The 24,334-nt window shown below is 44.9% G+C and overlaps 1 long non-coding RNA gene across 3 annotated transcripts in view; it reads left to right on the top strand.

Annotated features, from left to right (window-relative positions):
- Positions 1 to 2,525: 2,525 nt before the first annotated feature.
- The window catches only part of LOC103228631 (uncharacterized), a 125,285-nt gene continuing 103,476 nt past the window's right edge, over positions 2,526 to 24,334 (top strand). For all 3 annotated transcript variants that reach the window (XR_012090656.1, XR_012090655.1, XR_012090654.1), the window contains exons 1-2: positions 2,526 to 2,833; positions 6,921 to 6,980. This is a non-coding gene — a long non-coding RNA (uncharacterized lncRNA). The remainder of the gene's footprint in view (positions 2,834 to 6,920; positions 6,981 to 24,334) is intronic.

Below are 24,334 nucleotides of genomic sequence, written 5' to 3'. Positions count from 1 at the left end.
TGCCCTTGTCTAGTTTCTCTGCCCGCCACACCTCTGCCCTTCACTGCGGACTGCGCCGTGTGGGCTCCGGGACCGCCCCTGCACCTTCGCCCACAGCTCCCCATTCCCAAGGCAGCCGGAGAAGGATCTTTCCGAGTTACCTGTCTCACGTCAGCAGCCACACCGAGGCGGTCCCCCTCGCACCGCTCCCCAAGGGTAGAGCCCCTGAAAGTCCGAGGCTCCTGTGCCACGCACCCTCCCCCTTGCGGGGCGACCCCGCTTGTGCGTGTGTGTGTCACGCGTTTAATCGCACAGAGTAACTCCCAGACGTGCAAGACAAAGCATTTCAAGCAAAGATGGTCCAGAGTTCAAGTTGGAAAGCACATCTCGAGGCGCTGAATCTGTTCTCGCCGTCTGCCTCGGTCTCTGGGGCGTCGCATCCAGGAGAAGGGTTTTAAACTCTGAATCCCTGCCAGATCCGCTCGGAATTAGCTCTTCTGGCGGTGCAGCAACAAGTGGCCCCGCCGCCTCCCTTGTGCACCCGGAGGGACGACACCCTCCTCCTCTCCCAGCCCCTAGTCCTAACAGGAGTAGGTAATGGCGGGGAAAGGGGGAGGGGACGAGAGAGGGTAGAAGGAAGTACATATTTTTCAATTGTGAAATTGTCTGCGTGCTGTGCTCAGGGATTCTCTTGTCTCAATCGACTTCAATTTTAACGTGGCCGTAACGTTAAGATTAAGACCTAGAAATGAAAACGTACCCACCTTCCTTATTACAAAGGTCGTTTGTTGTTGTTTGTTTTTTAAGAACACCAAGTATCCCCCCTACGGACTTACACTTTGTTTATGAGATTTCTCCAACCTTGGTGGTTTGGAGAAATGAGGTGGGGGAGGGGAGGACCAAGGGCAGCAAGACGTCCACCTGGAAAATAAGATACTTACATTTAATAGGGCCGTTCCTTTTTACATAAGATGCTCCCCCACCCCCCAACAATTTACAACAGGTAAACTCTGAGCTTCCTCAAAGTTTATCTAGCGTTTATGCCCGTAGCTTTACGAATAAACTCCCTTTCCAGGTAAACTTGCTCATCCCTTGTCCTATGCCCAGCGAAGCCCAGGTACGATGGGTCAAGGACCCCCGGTTCCCACATTGTCTGAGTCACGTTCCAGTTGGAAAGGCCATCTTGGGCGAGGGACGTGTTGCCCGACTGGTCTAAATAAGGAAATAAAGTGGAGTACCAAAGAATCAAGGGCCTCTGTTTCTCCCCATCCCGCCACCACCACCACCGGTCCCCGGGCTCTGCTGAGCGCTGCGGCTGTCTTGGCTGGAAACTGCGTCCCCGCCCAAATCGAGCGCAAAACTCCCTTGGACAGAAGTTTGAAAGAATCCAGCGTAGAAACAGACTTATCCGTCCAATTTGGTTTTAATCAGTAATCATATAAGTAATCATATACCCACATAACCACCTAAGTGGAGAGCAGACGCCCAGATTCATGGTCCCCACGTGTTGCTGGAGTTGGCGCAGACGCGTGTGCGGGCATAGCGGCGGACGTGACACCGCATTTTCTCCGAATTCCTGCCATCTAGGGTGGTGTCGCCCCGAGAGGGGGCCGTGGGGAGGTGGGGAAATAGGCTGCGGAATCCACTTGCTCTGGGGGAGCACTTAAGGTTCAGAGCAGAGCGCAACTCCGGGGTGCTCTTGCACAGCCCCATTCTCCCACACCAGAAAAGCAATGCTCGTTATGGATGATTAATAGCCAGGCTTCTCCTGACCATGCGGCGCGTTCCTGCCGGCACCACTTAGTTGTTTTAATTTGACCTTTATTAGCCACGTGCTCCCAGAGGCTGCGAATTGGATTCGCACCACGATAACCGCCCTCTCCCCTTCCACCGGGTCGGCTTCCTGAGGAGGATCGGGGACTGCAGCTTCCGCGACGCCTCCTCCTTCTGCGTAAGGAGCAGGCCTGAGTTCCTCCACGTAATGACCTGGGAGCCCTCAGGCATCCTGGGGCCTGGTCGGAGTGTCTTCGGGCCCTGGAGCTGGGCGGTGTCTGCAGTGCACCGCCGTGAGTTTCTCTCGGGTACAATGTGCTGGTGTGCAGAGAGGAGGAAAGAAAAAAAAAAAAACACTACTCTTAAGTGGCACTGGCATCTATGAAGTGGAGGTGGTCTACACTGAGCGTGCCCTTGCCTGGAGGTGTAGGGGGCGGTTACTGCAGCCGAGGGGAGGGTACTGCGGCCAAGGGCAGGGCGGGAGGACAGTCAAGGCCGGCTGGCCGCGTGGGAGCCTTTCCTCTCCGGGTTCAGCAGCCGGCATCACCAGCACTGCGGCTCAAGGGGCTGGTAGGCTCTCCTGCACCCCGCGTGCTCCTCCGCCTTCTCTGTGTCCCCCGGCTTTTCCAGGAGGAAGATGGGGTGCCCATCGTGAATGGGGCGCGCTGGGCCGCCTGGCCGGGCGGTCACGTGTCCCCCCTCCCCCGCCACTGCGGCGGGAGTTCCAATCAGAGCTCGCCAGGGGGCTCCTCCCGGGCAGGAACCACCCGGCTCGGCGGCGGAGGGTGGGCCGCCGTCACCTGACCGCCCGCCCCCGCCCCCCGCGAGTAAGGGGCGGTGGTAGCGTCTGCTCGGTTACAAATGGCCCCTCCCGCCCGGCTCGCCCGCTCGCTCGGGCTCGGCGCGGACCCGCCTGGGCGTGCTCCTCCCGCCGGCTCCAGGCGTCCCACCGCCCTGCCCGGCGCCAGCCCGCGGTCCCAGCCACTCCTGAGGGTGCGCCGGGCACCCAGCGCGTAGGCTCACCCTTGGTGGTCGCCACGGAAGTCTGGACCGCCGAGGCGTGTGGCTTGTCTACCGGCAGGTGAGCGTGCACCGCGGGCGTGGGATGCTGTGGGTACAGTGCGGGGGACGTGTGGGGTCCTCGGATGCGAACGCGAATCCGTGCTATGCCCAGGTCAAGTTTGCGGAGAGAGTCCGAGGTGTCTGTCTCCTCGGCCTCCTCTTGATGCTCCCGCGGGTTGGGGGCTCGGACCAAAGCTTCGATTTGGGGGAAGGGCTTCAGGATGTTCTTGCCTTGAGATACTTGACAAAGGTTGAAAAGACACATCAGGTGGGAGCTGGTAGCTGCTGCTGACGGGGTGAGACAGGTGCAGTCGAGTGTGCATGCATATGTGTGGCTCCTGGTTAAGGGTCAGCTCTAGATGGGGAGAAGCCACTGCGACGGGTCATTCTGTCCTCAAGAGCCACTTAGATGCTGGAGAGTGAAATTGAGTGGCTCTGAGGTGGTCACTAGATGTTATGGCAGCAAACCAGTGACCCCCAGTATTTCTAATATGACCCTGTAGTAACAGGAGTGCAGATGGTTCAGTACAGAGTGTGAGGTTTTAAGGCACCCAGAAAAGATTCCTTTTACCTTATAACTTCTTGGCAGAAATTAGTATTAAAAGTGCTGAATCATGCAAAAAGATGAGGAAAATAATTTACTTCATGTTTTGGTAAAGTTTTCCAAAGCTAATAATATCTGCATTTTTGGATCAATGCTTTAAATTTAAGATGTAGGCACTAGGTATTTCAAATCATATTTTAAGACTGTGCCCTTGGCTTTATGACTATCGGTTGCTTTTTTTCCCTTTATGATGAGTTGTATCCATTCATTACTTCTTACCACTTTCACTACCCTCAAAACAAACAAAACCCCAGAAAACGAGACATGGGATTTTTATTTTTATTTTATTTATTTATTTATTTTTGGTGTGTTCATGATTGTAAAGGGAGTGGAGGTATCAGTCCTAGGAAATAAAAAATTCGTCCTCTGATGAATGCAGTGATGGGCAATTTGATCAATTTGATTTGTCATATGCCACTGAAGGGAATGTCAAGCTGATAACATGCAGACTGGAGAGAAAATGAAACAGGAGTTGCCCATTGAGGAAGAAATAAGCCCTTATCCAGTTGCACTCAGTGAAGGAGCTGGAGGGTAGTCCTTCCACATTGGAACCTGAGTCCTTGTTGGTGGAGGTGCAGTTTTTGATGCAAGTTCTGGGGTCAGACACCATGTAACATAAAGATGAATTTTTAAAAAAATCAGAGTCAGAATTAGTAAAATGGGTGTGTCCAGCGACAGCCTTTGCCCATTTACTCTGGGCTGCACTGTCTGAAATGCTCAGTGGCCTGCTGACTCATACGGAGAACAAGCATGGCTTAGCAAGATTGGATTTTACTTGTAGACTCTAAAGAACTGTACTTGTTAAAAAAAAAAAAAAAAAAAAAAAAAAGATTTTTGAAAAGCATCATCGGAGACATCCATAATAGAGAAGCTAGTCTTTCTCATATCTCTTCTTCCAGGAGGTTTCTCCCTGATTCCTTGACTTGTCACCTTTATTTCAATACCTGTCATCCATGCTTGTGCACAGTACATTTGGTTTGACACAAAGGTTTTAATCTGAATCTTAACATGAGAAACAGTGGTACTCTTAGCAACATGATTATTTCAAAGGTATTTTTGAAGGATACTGAAAAACTGGAATATGAACGATTAATTGAGTTTTCTTTACAGCACAGACTCCCTTAACATTGCATGCAAGACCAGGGAGCCCCACCCTGTTTCTGAGCATCTGCATGAAAGACCAGGAAAGGAATTCGACAATTGCAGTGGTGCAGGGAGAGGCAGCTTCTAGGCTTGGGCATTACCTTTATTTAAATAATTACTAACAGTTTTGGAGGGTAGGCGTTAATCCATAGGCAGGTCTTGAAAAGCACAGTGTTACTTCTTTTCACCTGTCAGCTTGTTAAAATGTCCATTTAACTTTGATAGGTTGATTTTGATAGAAAAGGGATACCGATCGAGAGCTTCCAAATTTTAAGATCCTAGGGCTAAAAGGCATGATTGATTGGAAGAACACATATTAAAGCATACAGTGAAGCCAAAAAGAGTTATTTTTCCTTTGATATTCTTAATAAATTTTTTTTTTTATAAAACTAAGTTTTTTAGAAAGAGGGGGCTCCTTTTTAGGCAATGCATGGAATAAATCAGCTTGTGTGACAGACCAGCACCTGGCATCTCAGTTTGAACAGAGATGCATAATTGGAGCAAGAAACAGATGAATGAGCTTACCTTTTACTGCTCGGTCCTTCAAACAGAACCCAGTCATTTCACATCAGATTAGAGGAAGGCCATTTCTACAACAAGACAAGGAGATTTCAAATCTTGTTTCAAATCTATGGGAAAGAAAATGTTTTGAGCTGCTCTGAAGAAAGGCATTATAAATTTACAGTTCATTATTATAGTTATGCTTATCCGCATCGTCTACTGCAGATAGCGGGTCTGACCAAGAAGAAAAGAGATAAAAGACTTTTTTTCTTTCCTTTTTTTAAGTCAAAATTTTCAAAAGGATCCCTACTTGGTTACCTTCCATTTTTTAAGGTAAATATATCATTTACAGAAGAGAAAATGATACCTTTTGCCTTGATGGCTAGAGTGAATTAATGCATTTTCAGACCTGAATGTTGTGACCAGTTAGCAGTATCTCAACAGTTCCTCCAGTATAACGTGATACTCTAGGTGAAAATCGCAGTTTCTGTTCTGAACTCATAATCTTAAGCTGCCGAAACTACCTTCTGCTTTTTTCCTGTTTTTTTTTTTTTTTTTCTTGTATTATCTTTCCCCTCTTTTAAATCCACAAACTACACCTACAAATCCTAGCACCTAGAAGGCTTTGAGAGTCATCAGGAACACACAATCAGGTAAATTGCCTGTGATTGCGGGTCATTCTAAAATCAAAATAGATTTCAGCAGCGGCTTCAAGAATCAAATTGGTAGGACGTCTCTGGTGCTTTGCTCAGATGCCAGCGCCCTAGCAGCCTGCTTTCAAAGAGGGTCTTTTCCTAAGATATGCAGTGATTATTTTGTGGAAATTAGCTCTACCCACTTGCACAGTTAATTGCAGTGTGAGAAGGTTCCAGAACAGTACCTCCTTGAGTTCGACAGTAAATGTGCACACATCATTGTATGACGAGCATTCCAGAACACCCACCTCCCAGTGAAGTAAATGTGCTGGCTAAATAAACACCTGGGCTGCTTTAGCCCACAAATGCCAACAAGTCTCATGTTTTACCACAAATGTACACTGAGCCTTTTTAGGACACTGCAAAGCCTTGTAGCATGGAAAGGGGCATCTGATGTCTGATTTCTTTTAGAGTTGGCCTCCAAGAATCTCTATTTTTCCATTTGAGGATGTCAGGTTATGAGTGTTTTGCGAGGAATTTGAAGAAAATTGTTTCTCATCCACTTATTACAAGGAATTGTAGAGTTAGTAATATCTTTGGCTTTAAGGATTTAAAAATTAATGATATTTTTGGGTGTGTGAGTGTTGGATTGAGGCAATAGAGAGTATCCTTTAGAAAACCATTTGGAAATTGCTTCTCCTTTAAAATTAGGTGACATTAAACACTTGTACATACATCTCTGCAAAATTCAAGAAATGTGCTTTGGTGTGCACATTGTGCCACATACACATGCATCCTACACAAACTGGAATTGCTATTTAGGACTGTTTAACTCTTCATTTTGAGGAGACTTAATTTGGGTAGTGGTGAGGGTTTTTATTTGTTTCTTCCCTAGTAGAAGTGGGCTCTGAATCTGTTGTGCTTAGGTATCTTAGTAGGTAACACCATCAAGAAAAGACAGTGAATGAATAGTTCTTATACGTAGATAAAGTACTTTTTTTTTTTTTTTTTTTTTTTTGCAGTGTGTCATCATTTAGGTTGCTAATTTAAAAGTATTTCAGCTCTGGATTTTAGAACTAAAAATATCATGAGAAATAGTTTTCGTTCAGATGTAGCTCAAGATGCATCTCTCCGTTGTTCAAATTACTATGCATCCTCTTTGCTTCTCATGGAATTTGGAAACTATCCCAACTGCTAATAATCTAAACATTTTGGTCTTACAGGTGTTCTTTTGATCACAATGGATAGTGACTCTTCTCTTCTGCCTGAGAGTGGTTCAAAATGTAAGTTCAGTAAACTAAATAATTAAATATTAATAATTCTGAACATCTATGCAGAGCAGTTCTTCCCATTTTTCATTCCTTCTGCCTAAGGACTCTAGCTTCATAAATAAGATACGGGAAGTGCTATACCCTTGAGTAGGGAGTGGGGGGAGCCTAACCTAGATGAACATCTATTCACTACCCAGCAGTGTAACTTTATATGACTGCAATCACAGCCATTGATTCCTGTGCACCCCCACTGCCCCCATGTTATTTTCATGGTAATAGAATACGAACCTTTGGTGCCTGGGTAATGCTGAATTGACACTTCCCCAGATGTCATATGTTTCTGTGTGGCCCTGCCTGTTCTAATCTTCTCTTGGTTCAAGCAGATGGCTTCTGATATGTAGAAACATCCAGGCCCAGAAACAGAGGGGTTTTTTGTTTTTGTTTTGTTTTGTTTTGTTTTGGGGGGGGTGGCCAGATGAAATCCTATGGCTACTGTCAAGCTACCTTTCTTACCGAATATACATTAATCAAAATGCTATAGCCCAGCTGATGATGTTTATGCTGTTAGGATCTGGTATACATAAATTATAAAATGGAAAGTGTTAAAGTATACAGGAAGCCATTGCTGTTTCACGCAGAGTTTGAATGGTGAGGGATTTTACAGATTTCCCAGGGCTGGATCCACCTTTTCCATTTGAAGGATATCAAGTACTTCCAAGTATGGCTGTTTAAATAGTGAACTCTCAGTCTCTGAAAGGAACCTAGTGCTGATTTGGACCCCTCCCTTCCTCTTTAGAGATCTCAACACATGATTTAAGATATTTTTGAAAACTTCTTAGGCATTTGATGCATTTTATCAGTAGTCAGACTCTAGAAAGCTGATTTTTGTTAGGAAAAATATCTCTTCTACCTTCTCTTATCCCTTGCTTTTCTGTCTTCCTGTCTGTGCTCCCTTGCCCAAAATGTAGATTTTCATGTAATTCAGTTCACTAAATATCACTTCCATTTTTGCTTCTCTGCAGAGTTTATTGCTAGAGCTGCTAATAGACTTTCAGTGCAAATAGTATATTGATCACTTGAAATCTCATTTGAGCTTGACTGAATATACATAACGGGGTGTCAATCGGGGAAAAATCTCATAATAAATGGCAGGTGACTTATATTCATGAGGGAAAAAAGTCTTGGGCAGCACATAAAATACCATGTTTATTGTAGCATGACAGACTGATTTTGCTCGTCTCCATCACATTCATCTGGTGGGTGTTTAATAGCAAAGGCAAGGTTAGAATACCAAGATCCTGGAACCTTTCTTTCTTTGTTTATGTGGCAAGCATTTTTGTACACTCTATACAGTATAAGCATCTTCTAGAACTACAGCCAGCAAGAAAGATCTTTTCTACCTGAGAAATTCAGAAATTGCAAACAAATCTGTTTAAGTTGGTGTGTATTTAAAATCAGCTACTGATTTATGCAGTCCATATTTTTTAAATTTTTACCATGTGTGTATCAGTGCATACACTCACTGTATGCAAATATCATTTTCAGTGTGTATATGGGAGAGCACAGTATATTTAGAGAAAAGTCTGCTTGACATAAATTATTTTTAAGAACAACGGAGCAGAGGAGTAGCCATGCGTTAGGAAAGGCAAATCTTTTTTTTTTTTTTTTTTTTTGTTTCCCATTGAATGATAAGTGAAGGAATTTCTCTTTTAAAGTTTTATATGTAATTCTTTAAAATCAATTTTCCTGATAGAGCAGTCATTACGGTGGAAGATATGTCTGGGAAGGTGATATTTTGAGTTGCTTTATACAGCTGACTTGATAGCTGACTTTATTGTGGCTGATTGTCTGGAAACATGGGGGTATCTATCATATTAGCTGTAACCTTGCGTCATGCCAGGACAGTGTGGGGTACATCATGTTTTTCCCAGTCTTCTAGGTGGAGTGCAACTCAGCTTCCATCAGGAATTCTTCATCTTCTGTAAATGAATGAAATCAACTGGCTTTTTGCTAACAAGGTTCTAATTTGCTTTTTTTTTTTTTACAGTCAAAAAAATTAATAATAATCGTACCCTGGACAAACGTCTCCTTCAGTCCTTGTGCAATATCTCAAGATTTTAAAAAGTGTGTTATGTCAGAGTTCTCACCTTTTTAGCCTCAGGTCATATGTGATAGCCAGAGGAATCTGCTTACCGCAAAGAGTATGCAAAATAGGACAAGTGAGATTATTAAGATATAAAAGACATGACATCAAGCCCTGATCATACATACTGTTTTTCCATAGCAAGATTTTTTGCCGTTTTCATTTATTTTACTGAAATGCTTCTGATTTGTTTTTTAAGGTTTTTGATTAGCAGTAAGAGAGAATGTAAATATGCTGAGAAATGGAATTATCTGAGAACTAACCAGTTGCAAAGGTTTAACAATATATAATTACACGAGTGCTACGTATTTTAGTAATAGCTTCTACAAGTAAAATCTTATATCCACATATTTCCTTATATATGTACCAATAGTTCTGTACCAATTAGAAACTATTTGTAGTATGTGGCTTTTTGCACAAAGAGGCAATCAAATTTGATAGCTTAAGCTTGGGAAATTATGCTTTTGAGATTTAAGCAGAAGCTAGGTGATACAAGAACTTTAAACTCAGGAATTAGCTGTTTGAATATGCTTCATTAATTTTAACCTACAGAGAAATTTATGTCTGCAAATGTTAAAACTGGGACTTACTGGATGTCACCAATAAATGGGAAAAATTAAATCCCAAGGAAAAGAAAATCGGAAAGAAAAAAATTTCCAGAGAAATTTGAATCTGAAACCTGCATTTATAGGCCTTGCTGCTGTCTTAAATTTTGGACAGTTTTACTAATTTATTTTGATTAACTGAAAGGAGAAAGAGTAATATGAACTAAGAAGTTGCATGAACTATTTTCTGTTGAAAAGATATTAACATCTTTTGGAAATACCATATCCAGCTTGGTAATAGAAATACTCAGTTTTAATAGATTGCCTCCTCACCAATCCCTAACATTTTACAGTGAGATTTTTTTTTTTTTTTTTTTTTTTTTTTTCCGGAGACAGAGTCTCATTCTGTCGCCCAGGCTGGAGTTCAACGGTGTGATCTTGGCTCACTGCAAACTCCGCCTCCTGGGTTCAAGCAATTCTCATGCCTCAGCCTCCTGAGTAGCTGGGACTACAGGCGTGTGCCACCAGGCCAGCAAATTTTTGTGTTTTTAGTAGAGATGGGGTTTTGCCATGTTGGGCAGGCTGGGCTCGAATTTCTGGCCTTGAACTCCTGGCCTCAAGCAATCCACCCGCCTTGGCTGGGATTACAGGCATGAGCCACTATGCCCAGCCCTTACAGTGAGAATATTTAAAGACAAATGAAACAAAGTACATATCTTTTATATATATATCTTATCAGTGGAATTAAAAACAACATCCATATACTCGCCACGTTCTTGGTAAGACTTCTAAATCATTTAAAAAATATTAAGCATAAATTTGGAAAATGGAGTTGAATTTATAGCAATTTCACAGAAATGGACATTATATTAAATAATTCCTAGGGTTTGATTTTTATATATGCCAAAGCAAGACTAGGAAATGACTGGAGCTCCTGTATTTTTGGGTTTTTTGCAACTGCTATCATTTTCAGAAACCAAAGAGAGCTCTCTTCCACTAGATGCGGCGTATTTAAGTTATGTTCATGTAATACAAGCACAGCAGTGGGACTACTTTTTCTTCCAACAGTGATTTAAATAAGAACTAGGCTGATGTCATGGATTAAGGATAATAGGCTTTTTTAAAAATTGTGTTTTTTTCACCTTAATGAAAAACATCTGGGTAAAGAAAAATTGCAATGAATTAATTCAGTTATTAGCAAAGTAGTAATTTGGTATATATTACTTTTAATAGTTTAGCTTTATATTTAATACAAAGTTTATATTCAGGTTTAATTGCTTGCTAAGACAAAATCAACAAGATGATTTGCTTACGCCCTGTTTTATGTAAGTTAGTTTCACTAAGGAAAATATTATAACTCAGAAAAAACTTTTAGTGCACCTCCATGTGCTTTTTAAGAATATATATCCCCTAAAAGAGGAGAATAACTTAGGGGTGGTGGCCAGCCAGATAACTTATTAGATTATGTTTATTGATTATATTAATATATATTACACATATGCATATATAACATACGTATCCCAAGTATATTGTAATGTTATATTTAACTGTACTTAAATGTATATGCCATTTCAAATGAGCCTAAACCATTCTTGTTTCACTAGAAGCCCAATACTTAGACGTGATCTCTTGCCCTATGACATTAAAGAAGACAGGCTTATTTCCCCTGCTTAGTTTTTGTTTGACATACATGCTGTGGCAAAAGTTATTTTCTTAATGATAGGCAGATCCGCCATGATTGTGTAGGAATTTAGTGGAAAAGTAATGGGTGATAGTTTTTTGTTGGTTTTGGTTTTGGGGTGTGCATGTGAGTACATTTGCAGGAGTGAAATTCTAATTTTTAAAAATCAGAAAATCCAGTGCAAACAGTTGATCCTGCTTTCCAGTTCAGTTTCTTTCTCCACCTTGCTGTCGTCTTGGCCACCTTCAGATTGTGCTTTGGTCACACTGACATGTGACAACTGGACATGCAAACCCAGTGTCTGATGGACCTGATTTTGTTTCATCCAAGCAGAGGGGGTACCCATTTTATGAATTCTGTCCCCAAGGATTTGAATAGCCAGTGTTATTTTCCATTAAGGTAGCTACACTCTCTTCATAATTACTGTTTTGTTGGTATGCTCTTGTTATACCACTGCAGATGCCTATGCTTTTTCACAAGTTCTTCAAAACCATTTCTCTGTTATTAAAAACAAACGAATGCAGAATTCAAAGTAAGACTGAAAAATATGAAACCTGCTACAGACCAACATTGTCAGACTCTCTCACTCTAATATAACCCCTGAAAATAATTTTTGGGAGCATGAAATTTAAGCCCAGCAGAAGCTCCAGCTACATCATGAAGGCTCTAGCCTTCATTAATCCCCTTAGGAGATGTTCTTAGCCCAGTATTTATAGAGCTGGGATGTTGGGCTGCTGTTTCTTTTCTTTTGGAGATAGTAGTAAATGCAGGAAAATCTGTTACATTCAAGCTTGCTTGCCTGCTTGCTTGCTTGCTTGCTTGCTTGCTTGCTTGCTTTCTTTCTTTCTTTCTTTCTTTCTTTCTTTCTTTCTTTCTTTCTTTCTTTCTTTCTTTCTTTCTTTCTTTCTTTTTTTCTTTCTTTCTCTGTCTTTTTCTTCTTCCTCCTCCTCCTCCTCCTTCTTCACTTCTTTTCTTTTCTTTTTTTTTTTTTTTGGTAATAGCCCAGGGATGCCACTAATGGTGGCCACAATTACTAAATATTCTTAATTTTTCTAGATCTAAACATGAGACTGACAAGGCTCCTTATAGAGCCTGTATCTTGAACAGCATTGTCCAATGGAGGTTTGCACAATGGAATTTTCTTCACCTTCTGCAGTGAAGAAACCGTTCTATATCTCTGTTCTCCAATGAGTGCCTCTAGCCACTTTTAGCAGCTGAGCACTTGAAATGTGGCCAGTGTGACTGAGAAATTGAATGTCTTTATCTTATTTAATTTCAATTAAAAGTTAAACTTAAAAAGTCACACGTATCCAGTGGCTCTATGGTGTTGGACAGGGTAGCCTTAGAAAATCAGGGAAATGAGCCACTTTGCTATGAAGTCCTACTTGTGGACTGTGTAAGCCATGGCAGCACACACTCCAGAAATTGGAGACTGGTCAGTGCTGACCATGGTGTGCTCTCAACCTGGTAGGCACTGCACAGCTGCCCTGCAAATCATGGTGGTTCTTGTTGGATTTTTGCATTTACATTTTTTTTGTTTTTGATATGGAGTCTTGCTCTGTCGCCCAGGTTGGAGTGCAATGGTACAGTCTCGGCTCGCTGCAACCTCTGCCTCCTGGGTTCAAGCGATTCTCCTGCCTCAGCCTCCTGAGTAGCCGAGACTGCAGGCATGTGCCGCCACACCCGGCTAATTTTTGTATTTTTAGTAGAGACGGGGTTTCAGCATGTTGGCCAAGATGGTCTCGATTTCTTGACCTCGTGATCCACCCGCCTCAGCCTCCCAAAGTACTGGGATTACAGGCGTGAGCCACCACGCCCAGCCACATTTTTAAATAGAACTGAATCCTCCTAGTCTGGACACAATGCAATTGTGCAAGCACAATTGCTGCTGCTCTCAGTCTCAGTCCCCAGTTGGACAGTCTCAGTTGTCCCAGAGCCTCTCCAGGTCTTGACTAGTTGGTCTGGCTTTGAGGGCACATCCAAAGTGCTTGTAGAGTTCTGGCTTTGGGAGAAGGGGTTTAGGGACAAAAGTCTGGATTCACCCTTCCAGAGAAGTACCCACTACTGTTTCATCTTCTCTTTGTCACCACATACCTTGGTGTCACACATAGTGAAACTTTGCCATCTGACTTGCATTTCGACCCCTGTGTTTGAAAGAAATTTACCTTGAGTGTGTTTAAAAAACAAGTGCTACTAACTTCAGTCAAGCAAGACCAGTTAAGAAGTTGTGACAATTCATTCACCCACAGACATAGATCTCTCACTCAAACTAGGTAAATCTTTCCTCATAAATTATAGTGAGTCTTCCAACTTCAAATTGACCAGGAAGCTTTCAGAGCCTCTTGAGGAACACAAGAGTCCCCAGGTGAGTGGACTTACTCATGGGGGAGCTTGCTTTCTTCTGCTCGCACCATTGTAGGACCTTAAAAATGGGTGTGTGGGGAGGGGAAGAGGGTGAAGGATGCAGCTGTGACCATTCCCTTTGTCCTGCCCAGGGTGACCCCATGCTGCTTGACACACACAGGAGCCTGAGACCTGTGTGGGGAGAGACAGATGCTGAACTGGGGGACTGAGGAGGATAAGGCAGGTCACGTCCTCCAGAGGCCCACAGTCTGCACCCCACCTTTTTCCACTAGAACCAGGATCCTCCATGCCTCAGAATCACCCAGGAGATAGTTTAGGGGGGAAAAAAAAGTATTATTAAACAAATTCCTGTCCCTACCTCTATTTGTATAATTAAAACATTAACATTTATCTCAGTCCTCTGAAATCTGTCTTTACGGTTATGATGATCTTTGGGCTTCTCCATCATGCTGATGTCAGGGTACCACCCCAGACTGACTCAGTCTCAGGGAAGGAACTAAACACTGAAGGATGCTGAAGTCCCCTAGGTGTCTTTTTTGTTTGTTTTGGTTTTGTTTTGTTTTGTTTTGTTTTTGAGACATGGTCTCGGCCTGTCACCCAGGCTGCAATATAGATGTGAGATCACAGATCACTGCAGCCTTGACCTCCCAGGCTCAGATGACCCTCCCTCACCCTCCCAAGTAGTTGGGACTACAGGCATGTGTCAACACGTCTGGCTGATTTTTTTAATATTTTGTAGAAATGGGGACCCACTGTGTTGCCCAGGCTGGTCTTGAACTCCTGGGCTCAAGTGATCCTCCCTCCTCGGCCTCCCAAAGTGTTGGGATTACAGGTATGAGCCACCATGCCCAGCCCCCCAGGTACTTCTGATGCAGCCTGCATCTGGCTATATCAACAAAGGCGTTTTAAGGTATGCAATAAGTGTTTGGCTGGGATGTCCACTGCCCCACCCTCCTCACTTGTATGCATTTGCTGTGTAACCGCTATGCATCAGGCCCTCCTGGGCATGGTGCTGTGTTTCATTCCCTCGCTGGTCCCATGCTTCTTCCTTGCCTCCTTTGCAGCCTCACCACTTCTGCTCTGCTCCCCGGGCAAATGACCCTGAGTTCTGTGTCTAGCAGTGACGCCTCCAGAACCAGCTCTGCAGTTCCCACTGGGCATTTCCGTCAGCACGGGTGAACCTGAGTCAGTCCCCCTGCCACGCTTCTCCCTGTGAGTTGGGGTACAAATCTCAGTGTTCCTCTGCTATTCTTCCTCCCACAGTCCAGCTTGGTCCTGAGTCCTGCCACCTCCACCCCTGTGGTCCCGTGCAGTGCCTGGCTTCTCTGGTCACTCTGATGCTGGCCTCATTCAGGACTGCACTGTCTCGTACATGAGCTGTTTCACAATGCTCTCGGTTGGTTTCTGCCTCCTCAGATTGTATCTTTGTCCAGTCATCCTTCCCGAGCTGCTGAAGCATAGGTTGGCTCGCAGAACGTGTGCCACTGAAAACGTGGGAGGGCTTCTTGGCGAAGACAGGACAGTGCACATCTCCCCCATCTGCCCACACCTGCCTTCCCAGCCGCCACGTCCTCCTGCCACACCGGGCCTGCTCGCTGGGCCCTCTGAACTCTGTATCCTGGGCCTCACCACGTGGTCCGGCTGCCCATCTGCCTTCCTTCTCTGGTTTGCTGATCTGTCTCTCCCTTCGGTTCTGATTTATAGATCACCCTACAAGCTTCCTCTAATGGCTTTGGCCAAACCTCTCATTCCCCATCTTCTGCACCTTTAGTCTTTGGCCCTTTTTTCTCATCTTTCCTGGCTCATGTGTGGGTGCTCACAGGGGCGGCTCCCACTCCAGTTCCCCTGCAGGCCAGAATCACAGTCGGCCCATCACCTGTGCTGGCCTTTGCACAGGCTCTCTGGGCACCACATGCTCTCGCAGAGGCTGCCTGTGGCATGTTTTTTGGGTGCTCCGGACCAGATGCTCTGGACGGTGCCAGAGGCCTTTGGATTTTCTGAGTGTTGGTGAGTGGAGCCTTCCTCTTGGGCCCCTGGCCTACTGCTACTGCTCCTCTCACTGGCCCTGCCCAACATCCACATACATGCACACCTGCATTGTCCTCCCCGGTGAGCTTGTCCTTCCTGCTGCCACCTCTTCCCTCCCTCCCTCACACCTGCATTCTCAGAGCAGCTTCCCAATGCTTTGGTGGTACTTTTGGAAAACAATTTCCTCCTCCGCCTCCTTCTTCTATGGGGGAATGATAACTTTGAGACACAGCTGGTAAGTATCAGTACGGGAGGGGGAAAGGATGCCAGTAACTACCCTCCATCATCTCCCCATCTCCGCTGTCTCCAGCGCAGCTGACCTGCCTGGACGCCTCATGAAGCACAATCCAGCTAGTCTAGCGTCTCCAGTTTCAACCGTCCTGGGTGTACCCTGTGAGCCCCCTTCTTGGGCTGCTGCTTTGAGGGTGGCCTTTAATAGCTAAACCACACCCTCAAAGCCATCCCCGTCTTCCCGGGAGATCTCTCAGGGAATATGGGAGGACCAGGACCCTGCTGTAGACAAGTATGGGGAGACAGAGGCCATGGCCTCTACTCTTCTGTTTCCTTGGGGAGAAAGGATGGGTGCCAGTTGGCAGAAGGGCCTTTGAGGAAGTTGACCCAGAGTGCTGAGGGCCAGGATGGAGCAGCTTCCAGAGCTTGATCTTGGTGACGGAGGAGGAGGAAGGCATTAGAGACTGAGAGACCCCTATGTGGATGTGTGCAGAGGTCTGAGGGAGGGTGCGAAGGCAGGGCTTATTCAAGGAACTGCAAGAATGTCAAGCATTTTAGTGTGGGGTAGAAATGGAGAGAAGGCAGGCAGAGACCAGAGTGCCGGTGCTTGGGCTTGCCTTGCCCTGCACAGACTCTTCAACTCTATCCTTAGCGCTGCAGTCCCCAGCTGGGCTGCGTTCAGCTGCCATCCTCATTCTGCCTCTGTCTGGGAACTTTCTTCACTTGGTGTCCCTACACACACGCTCCAGGCTGGCTGCGCCAGGGCATAGCCCCTCCGTGGCTTTCACTGGCAGCCTGTGCTGCAGGTCCTGAAGTCAGGTGTGGGGACTGCTGAGGCTCATCCCTGCAGGGCTGGCACACTGACAGGCTTTCCCATCATCCCTCAGCCTCAAGTGAGAAGGGAGAACTAATCCCATAGGGAAACAACAGCAAAGCCTCAATGGGCTGTGACCATGAGGATGAGCAGTAGCTTGTCCAAACTTGTACCTCGGCCAAGAGACCCTTTGGCAGCTTTGGGAGGAAGAGCATGGCTGGTCTCCCTCCCCTAGGAGGCTTCCTCCCTGCCGCAGCCCCTTGCAGTGCCAGGAGTACACCGGGCCCTGGACTGAACAAACCGCCTTCCCAGGCCCTGTTTCTTGGCAGCCCCGTGGGCCCTAAAGCCTGACAGGAGGCGGGTGACTCTGGGTGGCCCCCCTGTGAGCACCTCCTCACAAACATGGCCAGCACCTCCCGGAAGAACAACTCTTCTCCGCTTTGCTCTCAGTTTCTGGGCTGACAATTAGGCTACTGAAAAAGGACAATTCACAACAGGCCCACACAGAGAAGGCCTTTCATGTGCAAGAATGGCCCCGTCGTCCACATTAGCACCATTATGTCTTTATTTATAGGAGGTACTGTACTTGAGAATGGTCAGGCAGCATTGCTTTAAGAAGGGTGTTTGGTCATTCGATTTGAAGCACACTGAGAGGATTCATTGTCCCCAGGCCACACAGGCCCATCCCAGCAGCCTGGGGTTCAGTCCAAGTGTGCTGAGTGGGTGGTGGAGCTGACAGGGCCTGCAGGGTTGCTCTGGCTGGCAGAGCCTTCGTAGTTGAGTCCGTGGGTGGCGGGGGGTAGGCGAGGAAGCTGTCTCATGGTGGCAGGCCTGTGACAGGCCCAGCCCAGCCTGAGATCCCTTTACAGAATGACACAGCAGTCCGTGCGGGCAGTGGGGAGCCATTCTCACCGACTCACGCAAATCCGAGAGAAACCTGCATTCATTAATGATTTAAGGTTTTATAGTATTGGAAATGGCAGCCCCCCATGGGAAGGACCCTGAGTTTTTGTAACCCTGGCTGTTGGCATGAATGCTCCATCAACCCGGGAGGACTTCCCACAAACACTCTCTGAACTTCTCACACAGACACCTTGACCTGAAGAAATTGTCTTCAGAGAGACCGGGTGCGGTTTTGGAGAGAGTGCCACCTGCAGCAGGAGCCTTTGTTCATGTGGTCCCATCTACCCTCAACCTCGCCCTGCTCCACCACCTTGGGTCACTTCTTCCGGCCTCCTTGGTCTGCAGTCCCTGCTGTGTTCCAAGGCACCAGGAGGCATGCAGAGGATGGTCAGAGTCTGGGGTCCCCTTCAGTTGAGAATCACACCCTGCAGCTGGCTCAGGCTCTAGGGATATCATTTGGATTGGGAATACCCGAGTGTGGGCTCTCCATTCCTCCCACTGGCTGATGGAGCACTCAAGCCCACATTCAAGTTACAGAAAACCATCATCCTTCCCATGTGGGGCTCTTGTTTCTAATACTGCAACCTTAAATCATTAATGAACCCAAGCTTTTCTTGGATTTGTGTGAGTTGGTGAGAACGGCTTCCCACTGCCCAGATGGGCTGCTGTGTTATTCTGCAAAGGGTTTTCAGTCTAGGATGGGGCTGTCACAGACCTGGTCTCTAAGCATCATGATCTAGGACATAAAGAGGACTGTTGGCCTTTCCACCCCTACTATTTGTTATTACTGCTGCTATTAACTATCACTTTGTTGCGTTTCCCGAGCTCAGCACTTGACTTCGATGTTTTCATTTTATCTTCATAACCACCTATGCAGTAGGTACTGTTATCACCATTTTGTAGATTAAGAAACTGGCTCAGAGAGGGCAAGCCAACGGCTCAAGGTCATACAGCTAGAAAGAGGTAGAGCCAGGCCATGTTGCCTCAGAGGCCCGGACTCCAGGCTGCCTCAGCCCAGGCATCTCGGTCCTTCTCACTGCCTCTTTCAGGTGTTTCTGAGTCATGAGCCATGGAAGAAGAAAAAGAAGGAAAAAATCACAGGCTTGGGTATACTCCAGGGGCCTCATTTTCTAACTGTCTCCTCCCAGCTGGGCCTCCAGGCTTCCGTAATTCTGTAATATGGCTCCCTAGGGCCCACTTTCCTTTGCCTCCCTACATATCAGTAAGTCATTTCCTCAACTTTTTTTTTCCTTAGGGTTTTTATCCCTATTAGAAGAAAAAGTTTCCTTCACAGTGATTTATGTCTGCCTCTGCAGATCATTTTAAAAAGTGTTTCAGAGACTTTCAGAATGATTTTTGTTGGAATATTAGACTTCTGTCTCTGCAAAATGTATAACCATATGCTGTCAACCGTGGATATTGGCTTTGGTAGAGTAGCCACCCTTAATTTTTTAACCTAGATATTAATCAAGCATTCTGTCTCAGGACAACACAAACCTTAACTGGAGAAATGCTGAGAGAATAGGGAACAGGTTTAGGCTCAGGAATACACAGTATCTGTCATCCCAGTTACCTCCATAAACCCACATTAGTAAGAAGTGAAACCAAGGTAGATGGGCACAGGCTTCAGGGGAGGAAGAGAAGGGAGGCAGGACAAGTGGCTGAAACCTTCAACACAGGGCTGAACTCTCAGGCCTATTTATGAGACTGGTGAAGCACAGGCTTGGAAGCAGATGGTCTGGGTTCAGATCCTGGCTGTTCCACTTGCTCACTGCTGTGTACCTTTGAGTAAGTAAGTTGACCTCTCTGTGCATCAGTTTTTGAATCTGTGAAGTAACAGTACTATCTTACAGGCTAGTTTCGAGGACTGAATGAGTGGATGTATACAGTACCCTGAGAAAAGTGCCTGGCACATGGTAGGTGCTCATTGTTGCTGGAGACAAGAGACTTGTTTCAGAACAAATGACTGGGGCTGTTTTTCATTTAGCGAATAACAGTAGTAATCCCTCTGTTTTATATAGGCAGAGAGGGTTGACAGGTCTGGTGAGGTGCCCACCTAAAATCAGAAAAGGTCCTTTCCAGCCACATCACAGGATTCAGGGAGATTATGTGATTTATTGTTTATTTAATTTATTTATGCCATGCTGAGTTCCACGCAGGGTCTGAGCTGTCTTCCGTCTGCTTTCTTTCCATGTTCTGTTGCTTCTTGATGAATGAGATTAGGGTAGGAATTGGCCCCAGTTCTGGAAGCTGGACTGGTCCTATCAGAGCGATCCCATTCTTTGTGTGTTTGCCTGTACTTGATGCATTGCTGTTGCCTTTGATTCCCTCTGCCTGGCGGGGGTGAGGGGTGGGGGGAGGGATTTGTCCACCTGCCATTGTGTATATCCGTGTCTTTTTGAAAGGCACCTGCTAACATGACTCTTTTTTTCTTTTAAGAAAGCCTCTCTTGTGCTGAAAAACTAAGGCCTTATCCAGTGGCAAAGTCCTCTGTAGGCCAGCCCGGTAGTGACAGCCGAGTCAGGTTATTACAGGCATTTCTGCCACATCTAAATTCCACAAAGAAGACATCAGATGGTGGCCTGAGGGTTCGTGTCATTATGTACAACAAGGGATGTGGTTTAAGGACCTCATCCACCCTTCCCTGCCCCAGTTACTCCCTTGTGGGACGTTCTTATCCTCATAGTGGCCAGAATGTGGGTACATTTCAGGGGACTGAAAATCCCTCCCGAGGTTGCCAGGCACCAGGAACCCCAGGCAGACAGTGTGTAAGCCCAACCCCGCTGTCATCCCTGGCTCCTTCATCTCCCTCCCGCCTACATCCAGTCTTTCTCCAGAGTCACCATCCAAGCACAAGATGATCCCATGCCAATATTAGCTGGTCATTCAGCGCTCCAGACTCCTGAGGGAGAACACCCTGAAATTGGTAGACATCATGTTGGACTGGGACAGTAACTTGCTGGGTCACCTCCTTCCTTCACTTTGCCTCTTCTACAAAATAGAGCTGCCACCCACCATCCTCACTGTAGTGCCACAAATGTCAAGTTTATGTAAATGCAGACAGCATTCAGGTCTGCTCTGTTTTCCTTTCAAACACAGATACTTTAACGGCTTAAACCACTCTGACCCTGTAACTCTACAGGGTAGCGTTAGTTTTTTATAATTATCATCTTGTGACTGCTCCTGAGAGACTCACAAAGCACTTGTGGTCCAACTGGACTGCCTCCATAACATGAGGATCACACACAGTCAGTAATGATTAGTGCCAAGGCCAAGAAAATGAGCATCCAGTGGCATCTGGACCAGGAGGAAAGCGCAGGGCACTAGGCTGGAAGATGAGCTGTCCCAAGTGGTCCACTCCACCTGAGGGATGCCCTCCAGTTGACAGTCCCAGGCCTACCCCCGTATAGTTGATTGCTGTTGCTCTCCATCCCAAAGTCCCTGCCCAGGTTCATCATAAAGTGAATGGACCGACTCCTCTGCAGGCTGGAGTGATTCTGCCTTAGTCTCTTTGTTTTAAGAGTGTGGAACAGTGCTCCAGGAACTTTATATCTTGTACTGTTGGGTGAAAAATAAAGAGGGGAACTCTAGCTCAGAGGCCATTAGCCAGTGTCAAGAAGGAAAATGGAGCTTGTCCTGCTGTCAGGTGAACAAGACAGTGATTTTGGTCTGAGTAGAGCCACATGCAGTTGAGACGAAAAGCTCAAAATGTTTAAACAGCTGTAAATCCTATGAGCAGTGGAAATGTCCCCAACATCCTAGGAGGTTTGTTTTTGTTGTTGTTTAAACTGTAATCACTACAATAAACATCTTTCTATAGAGGATGAAAAATCTAAATTTGAACACTGTTGTCTGTATTCTGTGTAATGGCTATGAGAATGGTGAGGTTTTTGTTTTCCCTCAGGAATGGGAAATTCATCTATATTCCCCTTAAATTTTAAAAAATATATTCAAGAGGAAATTGTTTATGTGTTCTCCCAGTGAATAGTAACTTAATAGAAAATATTTTTGCTATTAAAAAGTTATTAATGTACGACGTGGTGAGGTGTTTTCTTTTTTCCCTCCCACCAAGATGAACTTTTCCATATCTAAAATGGCATCTCAAGACAGTTGGGGAGTGGTTTTTATACTGGAAATAAGGGATGACCCTATAGTCCTACCTGGTTCAATTTATACCCTCTTCAAAATTCTGTTATTTCTTCTAATACTTTGTTCTGTGGAATACTTGCTGTGCTCCTATAGTGCCTAATCGGAAGCTTGATATATACTTTTAGCAAACCCACATTAGTTACTTTCTAAATGAATTTGAGCCCCTTCCCTTGAATGTAGATGCTTCAATATGGATGCAAATGTTTCATGATAGAAATTTGATGAATATATTACAAATTCCAGTCATACTTAACCAGTCATACTTAAAGGGAAGCAGTTTAGTTGGATGTTGAACACAGGAGTAAAATTCCACAGCTTCCCAAGCTCCAAGTTAGAATGTTAGTTGCCCCCAAAAGAGGGATTTTTTTTAAAAGGAAAATTCATTTCTAAAAATCAGCAAGCTAATCAACCACGGCAGATTTTGAATCCCAGTCCTGACCGGGAAGCAGGAAAAATAATTCTCAAATGTACTATTAAGAGGTGGCTGTATATGTGGAGAATACAAATTGATTTTAACGTTAGAATAAACACAGCATAATTTGAAATGCCAACCGAAAATACATATATTGTCTCCCCCAACCTATTTGTTGGGTGAACCTTGTCTTTGCGCCTTTCGAAGGCAGTGGTGGCGTGTGTGCCTCGCCCACACATTTACAACAGATCCTCGCTGGCTGCCATGTTCGTTTGTGAGAAATAAAGGAATCTGAAGGTGATTCGTCCCATCGTGGGCCTGATAAATTAAAAATTTGCATATGTGTGACAGTAGTTTTGCAGTTCTAGGAAAGCAAATAAGAAAGTGGAAAGCATTTAAATTAAGTGTTGCCTCTAACAAAGCTTTTAGAAATGGACAAATATAAATGATATTGATCGATTTCAATTGATTTTTTAAAAAATGTTTTATTCTGTGGAGTTTGGGAAGTGACCCAAAGCTTTGGGGGAGCTTGTGAGCGGCCAGAGTGCTGGTGGCTTTCTGTTTTTATAAAAGCTCTAGTAAATTAGAACGTAAATGCTTCTTGAACATTTTCTGTTTTCAGGAGACCCGCATGAGAAAACAGCACCCGTAAGTGGGAACAATGAAGCAATCTGCTTTGTCTGCTTATAGGGACTTTAAATGGACGCTCCAGCTATAAAATACCAACAATCTCAGCAGGCCTCCTCTCCTCATTTCACAAAATTAATTTTTAGGACGGTGTCTTCTAGGGACTCAATCTTTGTGTGTTCTCTGCACCACAGATCTGCTCTTCTTGCCTAATTTTCTTAAGCTGACCGATACATTCCTGGAAACGACTGAGGAAAATGGTGTGGTCCTGGGTATTCCTGACACTGCCCACAAGGGCTCACTGGCCTGTAGGCTCCATGCCAGCCACCAGCCCATCATTTCTCAGTGAAAAGAACCTTTCAGCTCGGTTACCTCCTGGAGAGAGCTGATTTTCCAGCAGTCAGGCTTGATCTGGGTAAATAATTAGAGAGCTGGAGAGCGAAGACATCACCCTGGTGCTGTCTGTGATTCTGCTAATGTAGCCAGACCCTGTGATTCCGTCGCTGCTGCAATCTTAAGGCAGCCTTTCTCTAAAGCGCGGAGGGAGGGCGGGAGAGAGAGACAGAAACAGCAACAAAGCCAGTTGCTTGCATTTGTCTTGAAAGAACTAATGACATTTTTCATTCTTTTGGTAAAACCAAGAAAACAGCTGCAGCTCTTTATCTGCATATAAGAAGGTGAATTGCAATATGCCTTCCTCTCCCACCACCCTCACCTACCAAGACATGCATGCCCCAATGCAATTACTTTGGCATATTGATTTATTTTTAAACCTGTATTGCCTCTAGTTTACTGGAATTTGCAGAGCTCTGGATTGTACAGGCAGATCACATTTCTCATAAAGCAGACCCTGAAGTGGTTAATAGCTTGTTCTTGAACTTTTGCAGCTGCTCATTAAAAGCCAATTAAAAAGAAAAAGCATACTGGCTGTTGTAAAGTATATGTGTCTCTCTATAAATATCCATTATTCTAAAACTTTATCCCATTTTATCCCATCCTTTTGCATGGTGCCCACGGACAAAGAAGAGCAAGAGTAAAGTATTGGACAAACTATTCTGAGGTTCTAGTGAAATTCCCAATTTTTCTCTCATTTGTGTTTTCAGTTGTAACACCTATAGATAATATGCCATTAATTCTTACTGATTGAGAATCATGATAAGAAGTTCCATCTGATTTATTGAAAAATAGCAATTGTACAAATAGTGTTTCATTACTTTGGAAAAGCATATATAATTTCGAATAAATAAGAAATAGAAAAAGGTAATTAATTAAAATAATTAAGATTCACAACAGGCATGTTTAGCATGATTATATATTAACTGCAAAGTTCCCTTAACAAATAATTCCTGGACCTAGAACTGGAAGACATATTGAAGAAACAAAGACCATTAGCTTAGGGGGCCTTCCCAGAGAAATGTGGAAGACCCTGATTATCAGGAAAGCTGGAAGTCAACTCTTCCCCCACCTAG

This window comes from Chlorocebus sabaeus, chromosome 22 (genome assembly GCF_047675955.1).
Source record: "Chlorocebus sabaeus isolate Y175 chromosome 22, mChlSab1.0.hap1, whole genome shotgun sequence".
Taxonomy (NCBI): Eukaryota; Metazoa; Chordata; class Mammalia; order Primates; family Cercopithecidae; genus Chlorocebus; species Chlorocebus sabaeus.
The sequence above is the reverse complement of the archived record's forward strand: the minus strand, read 5'-3'. Positions and strand labels throughout refer to the sequence as shown.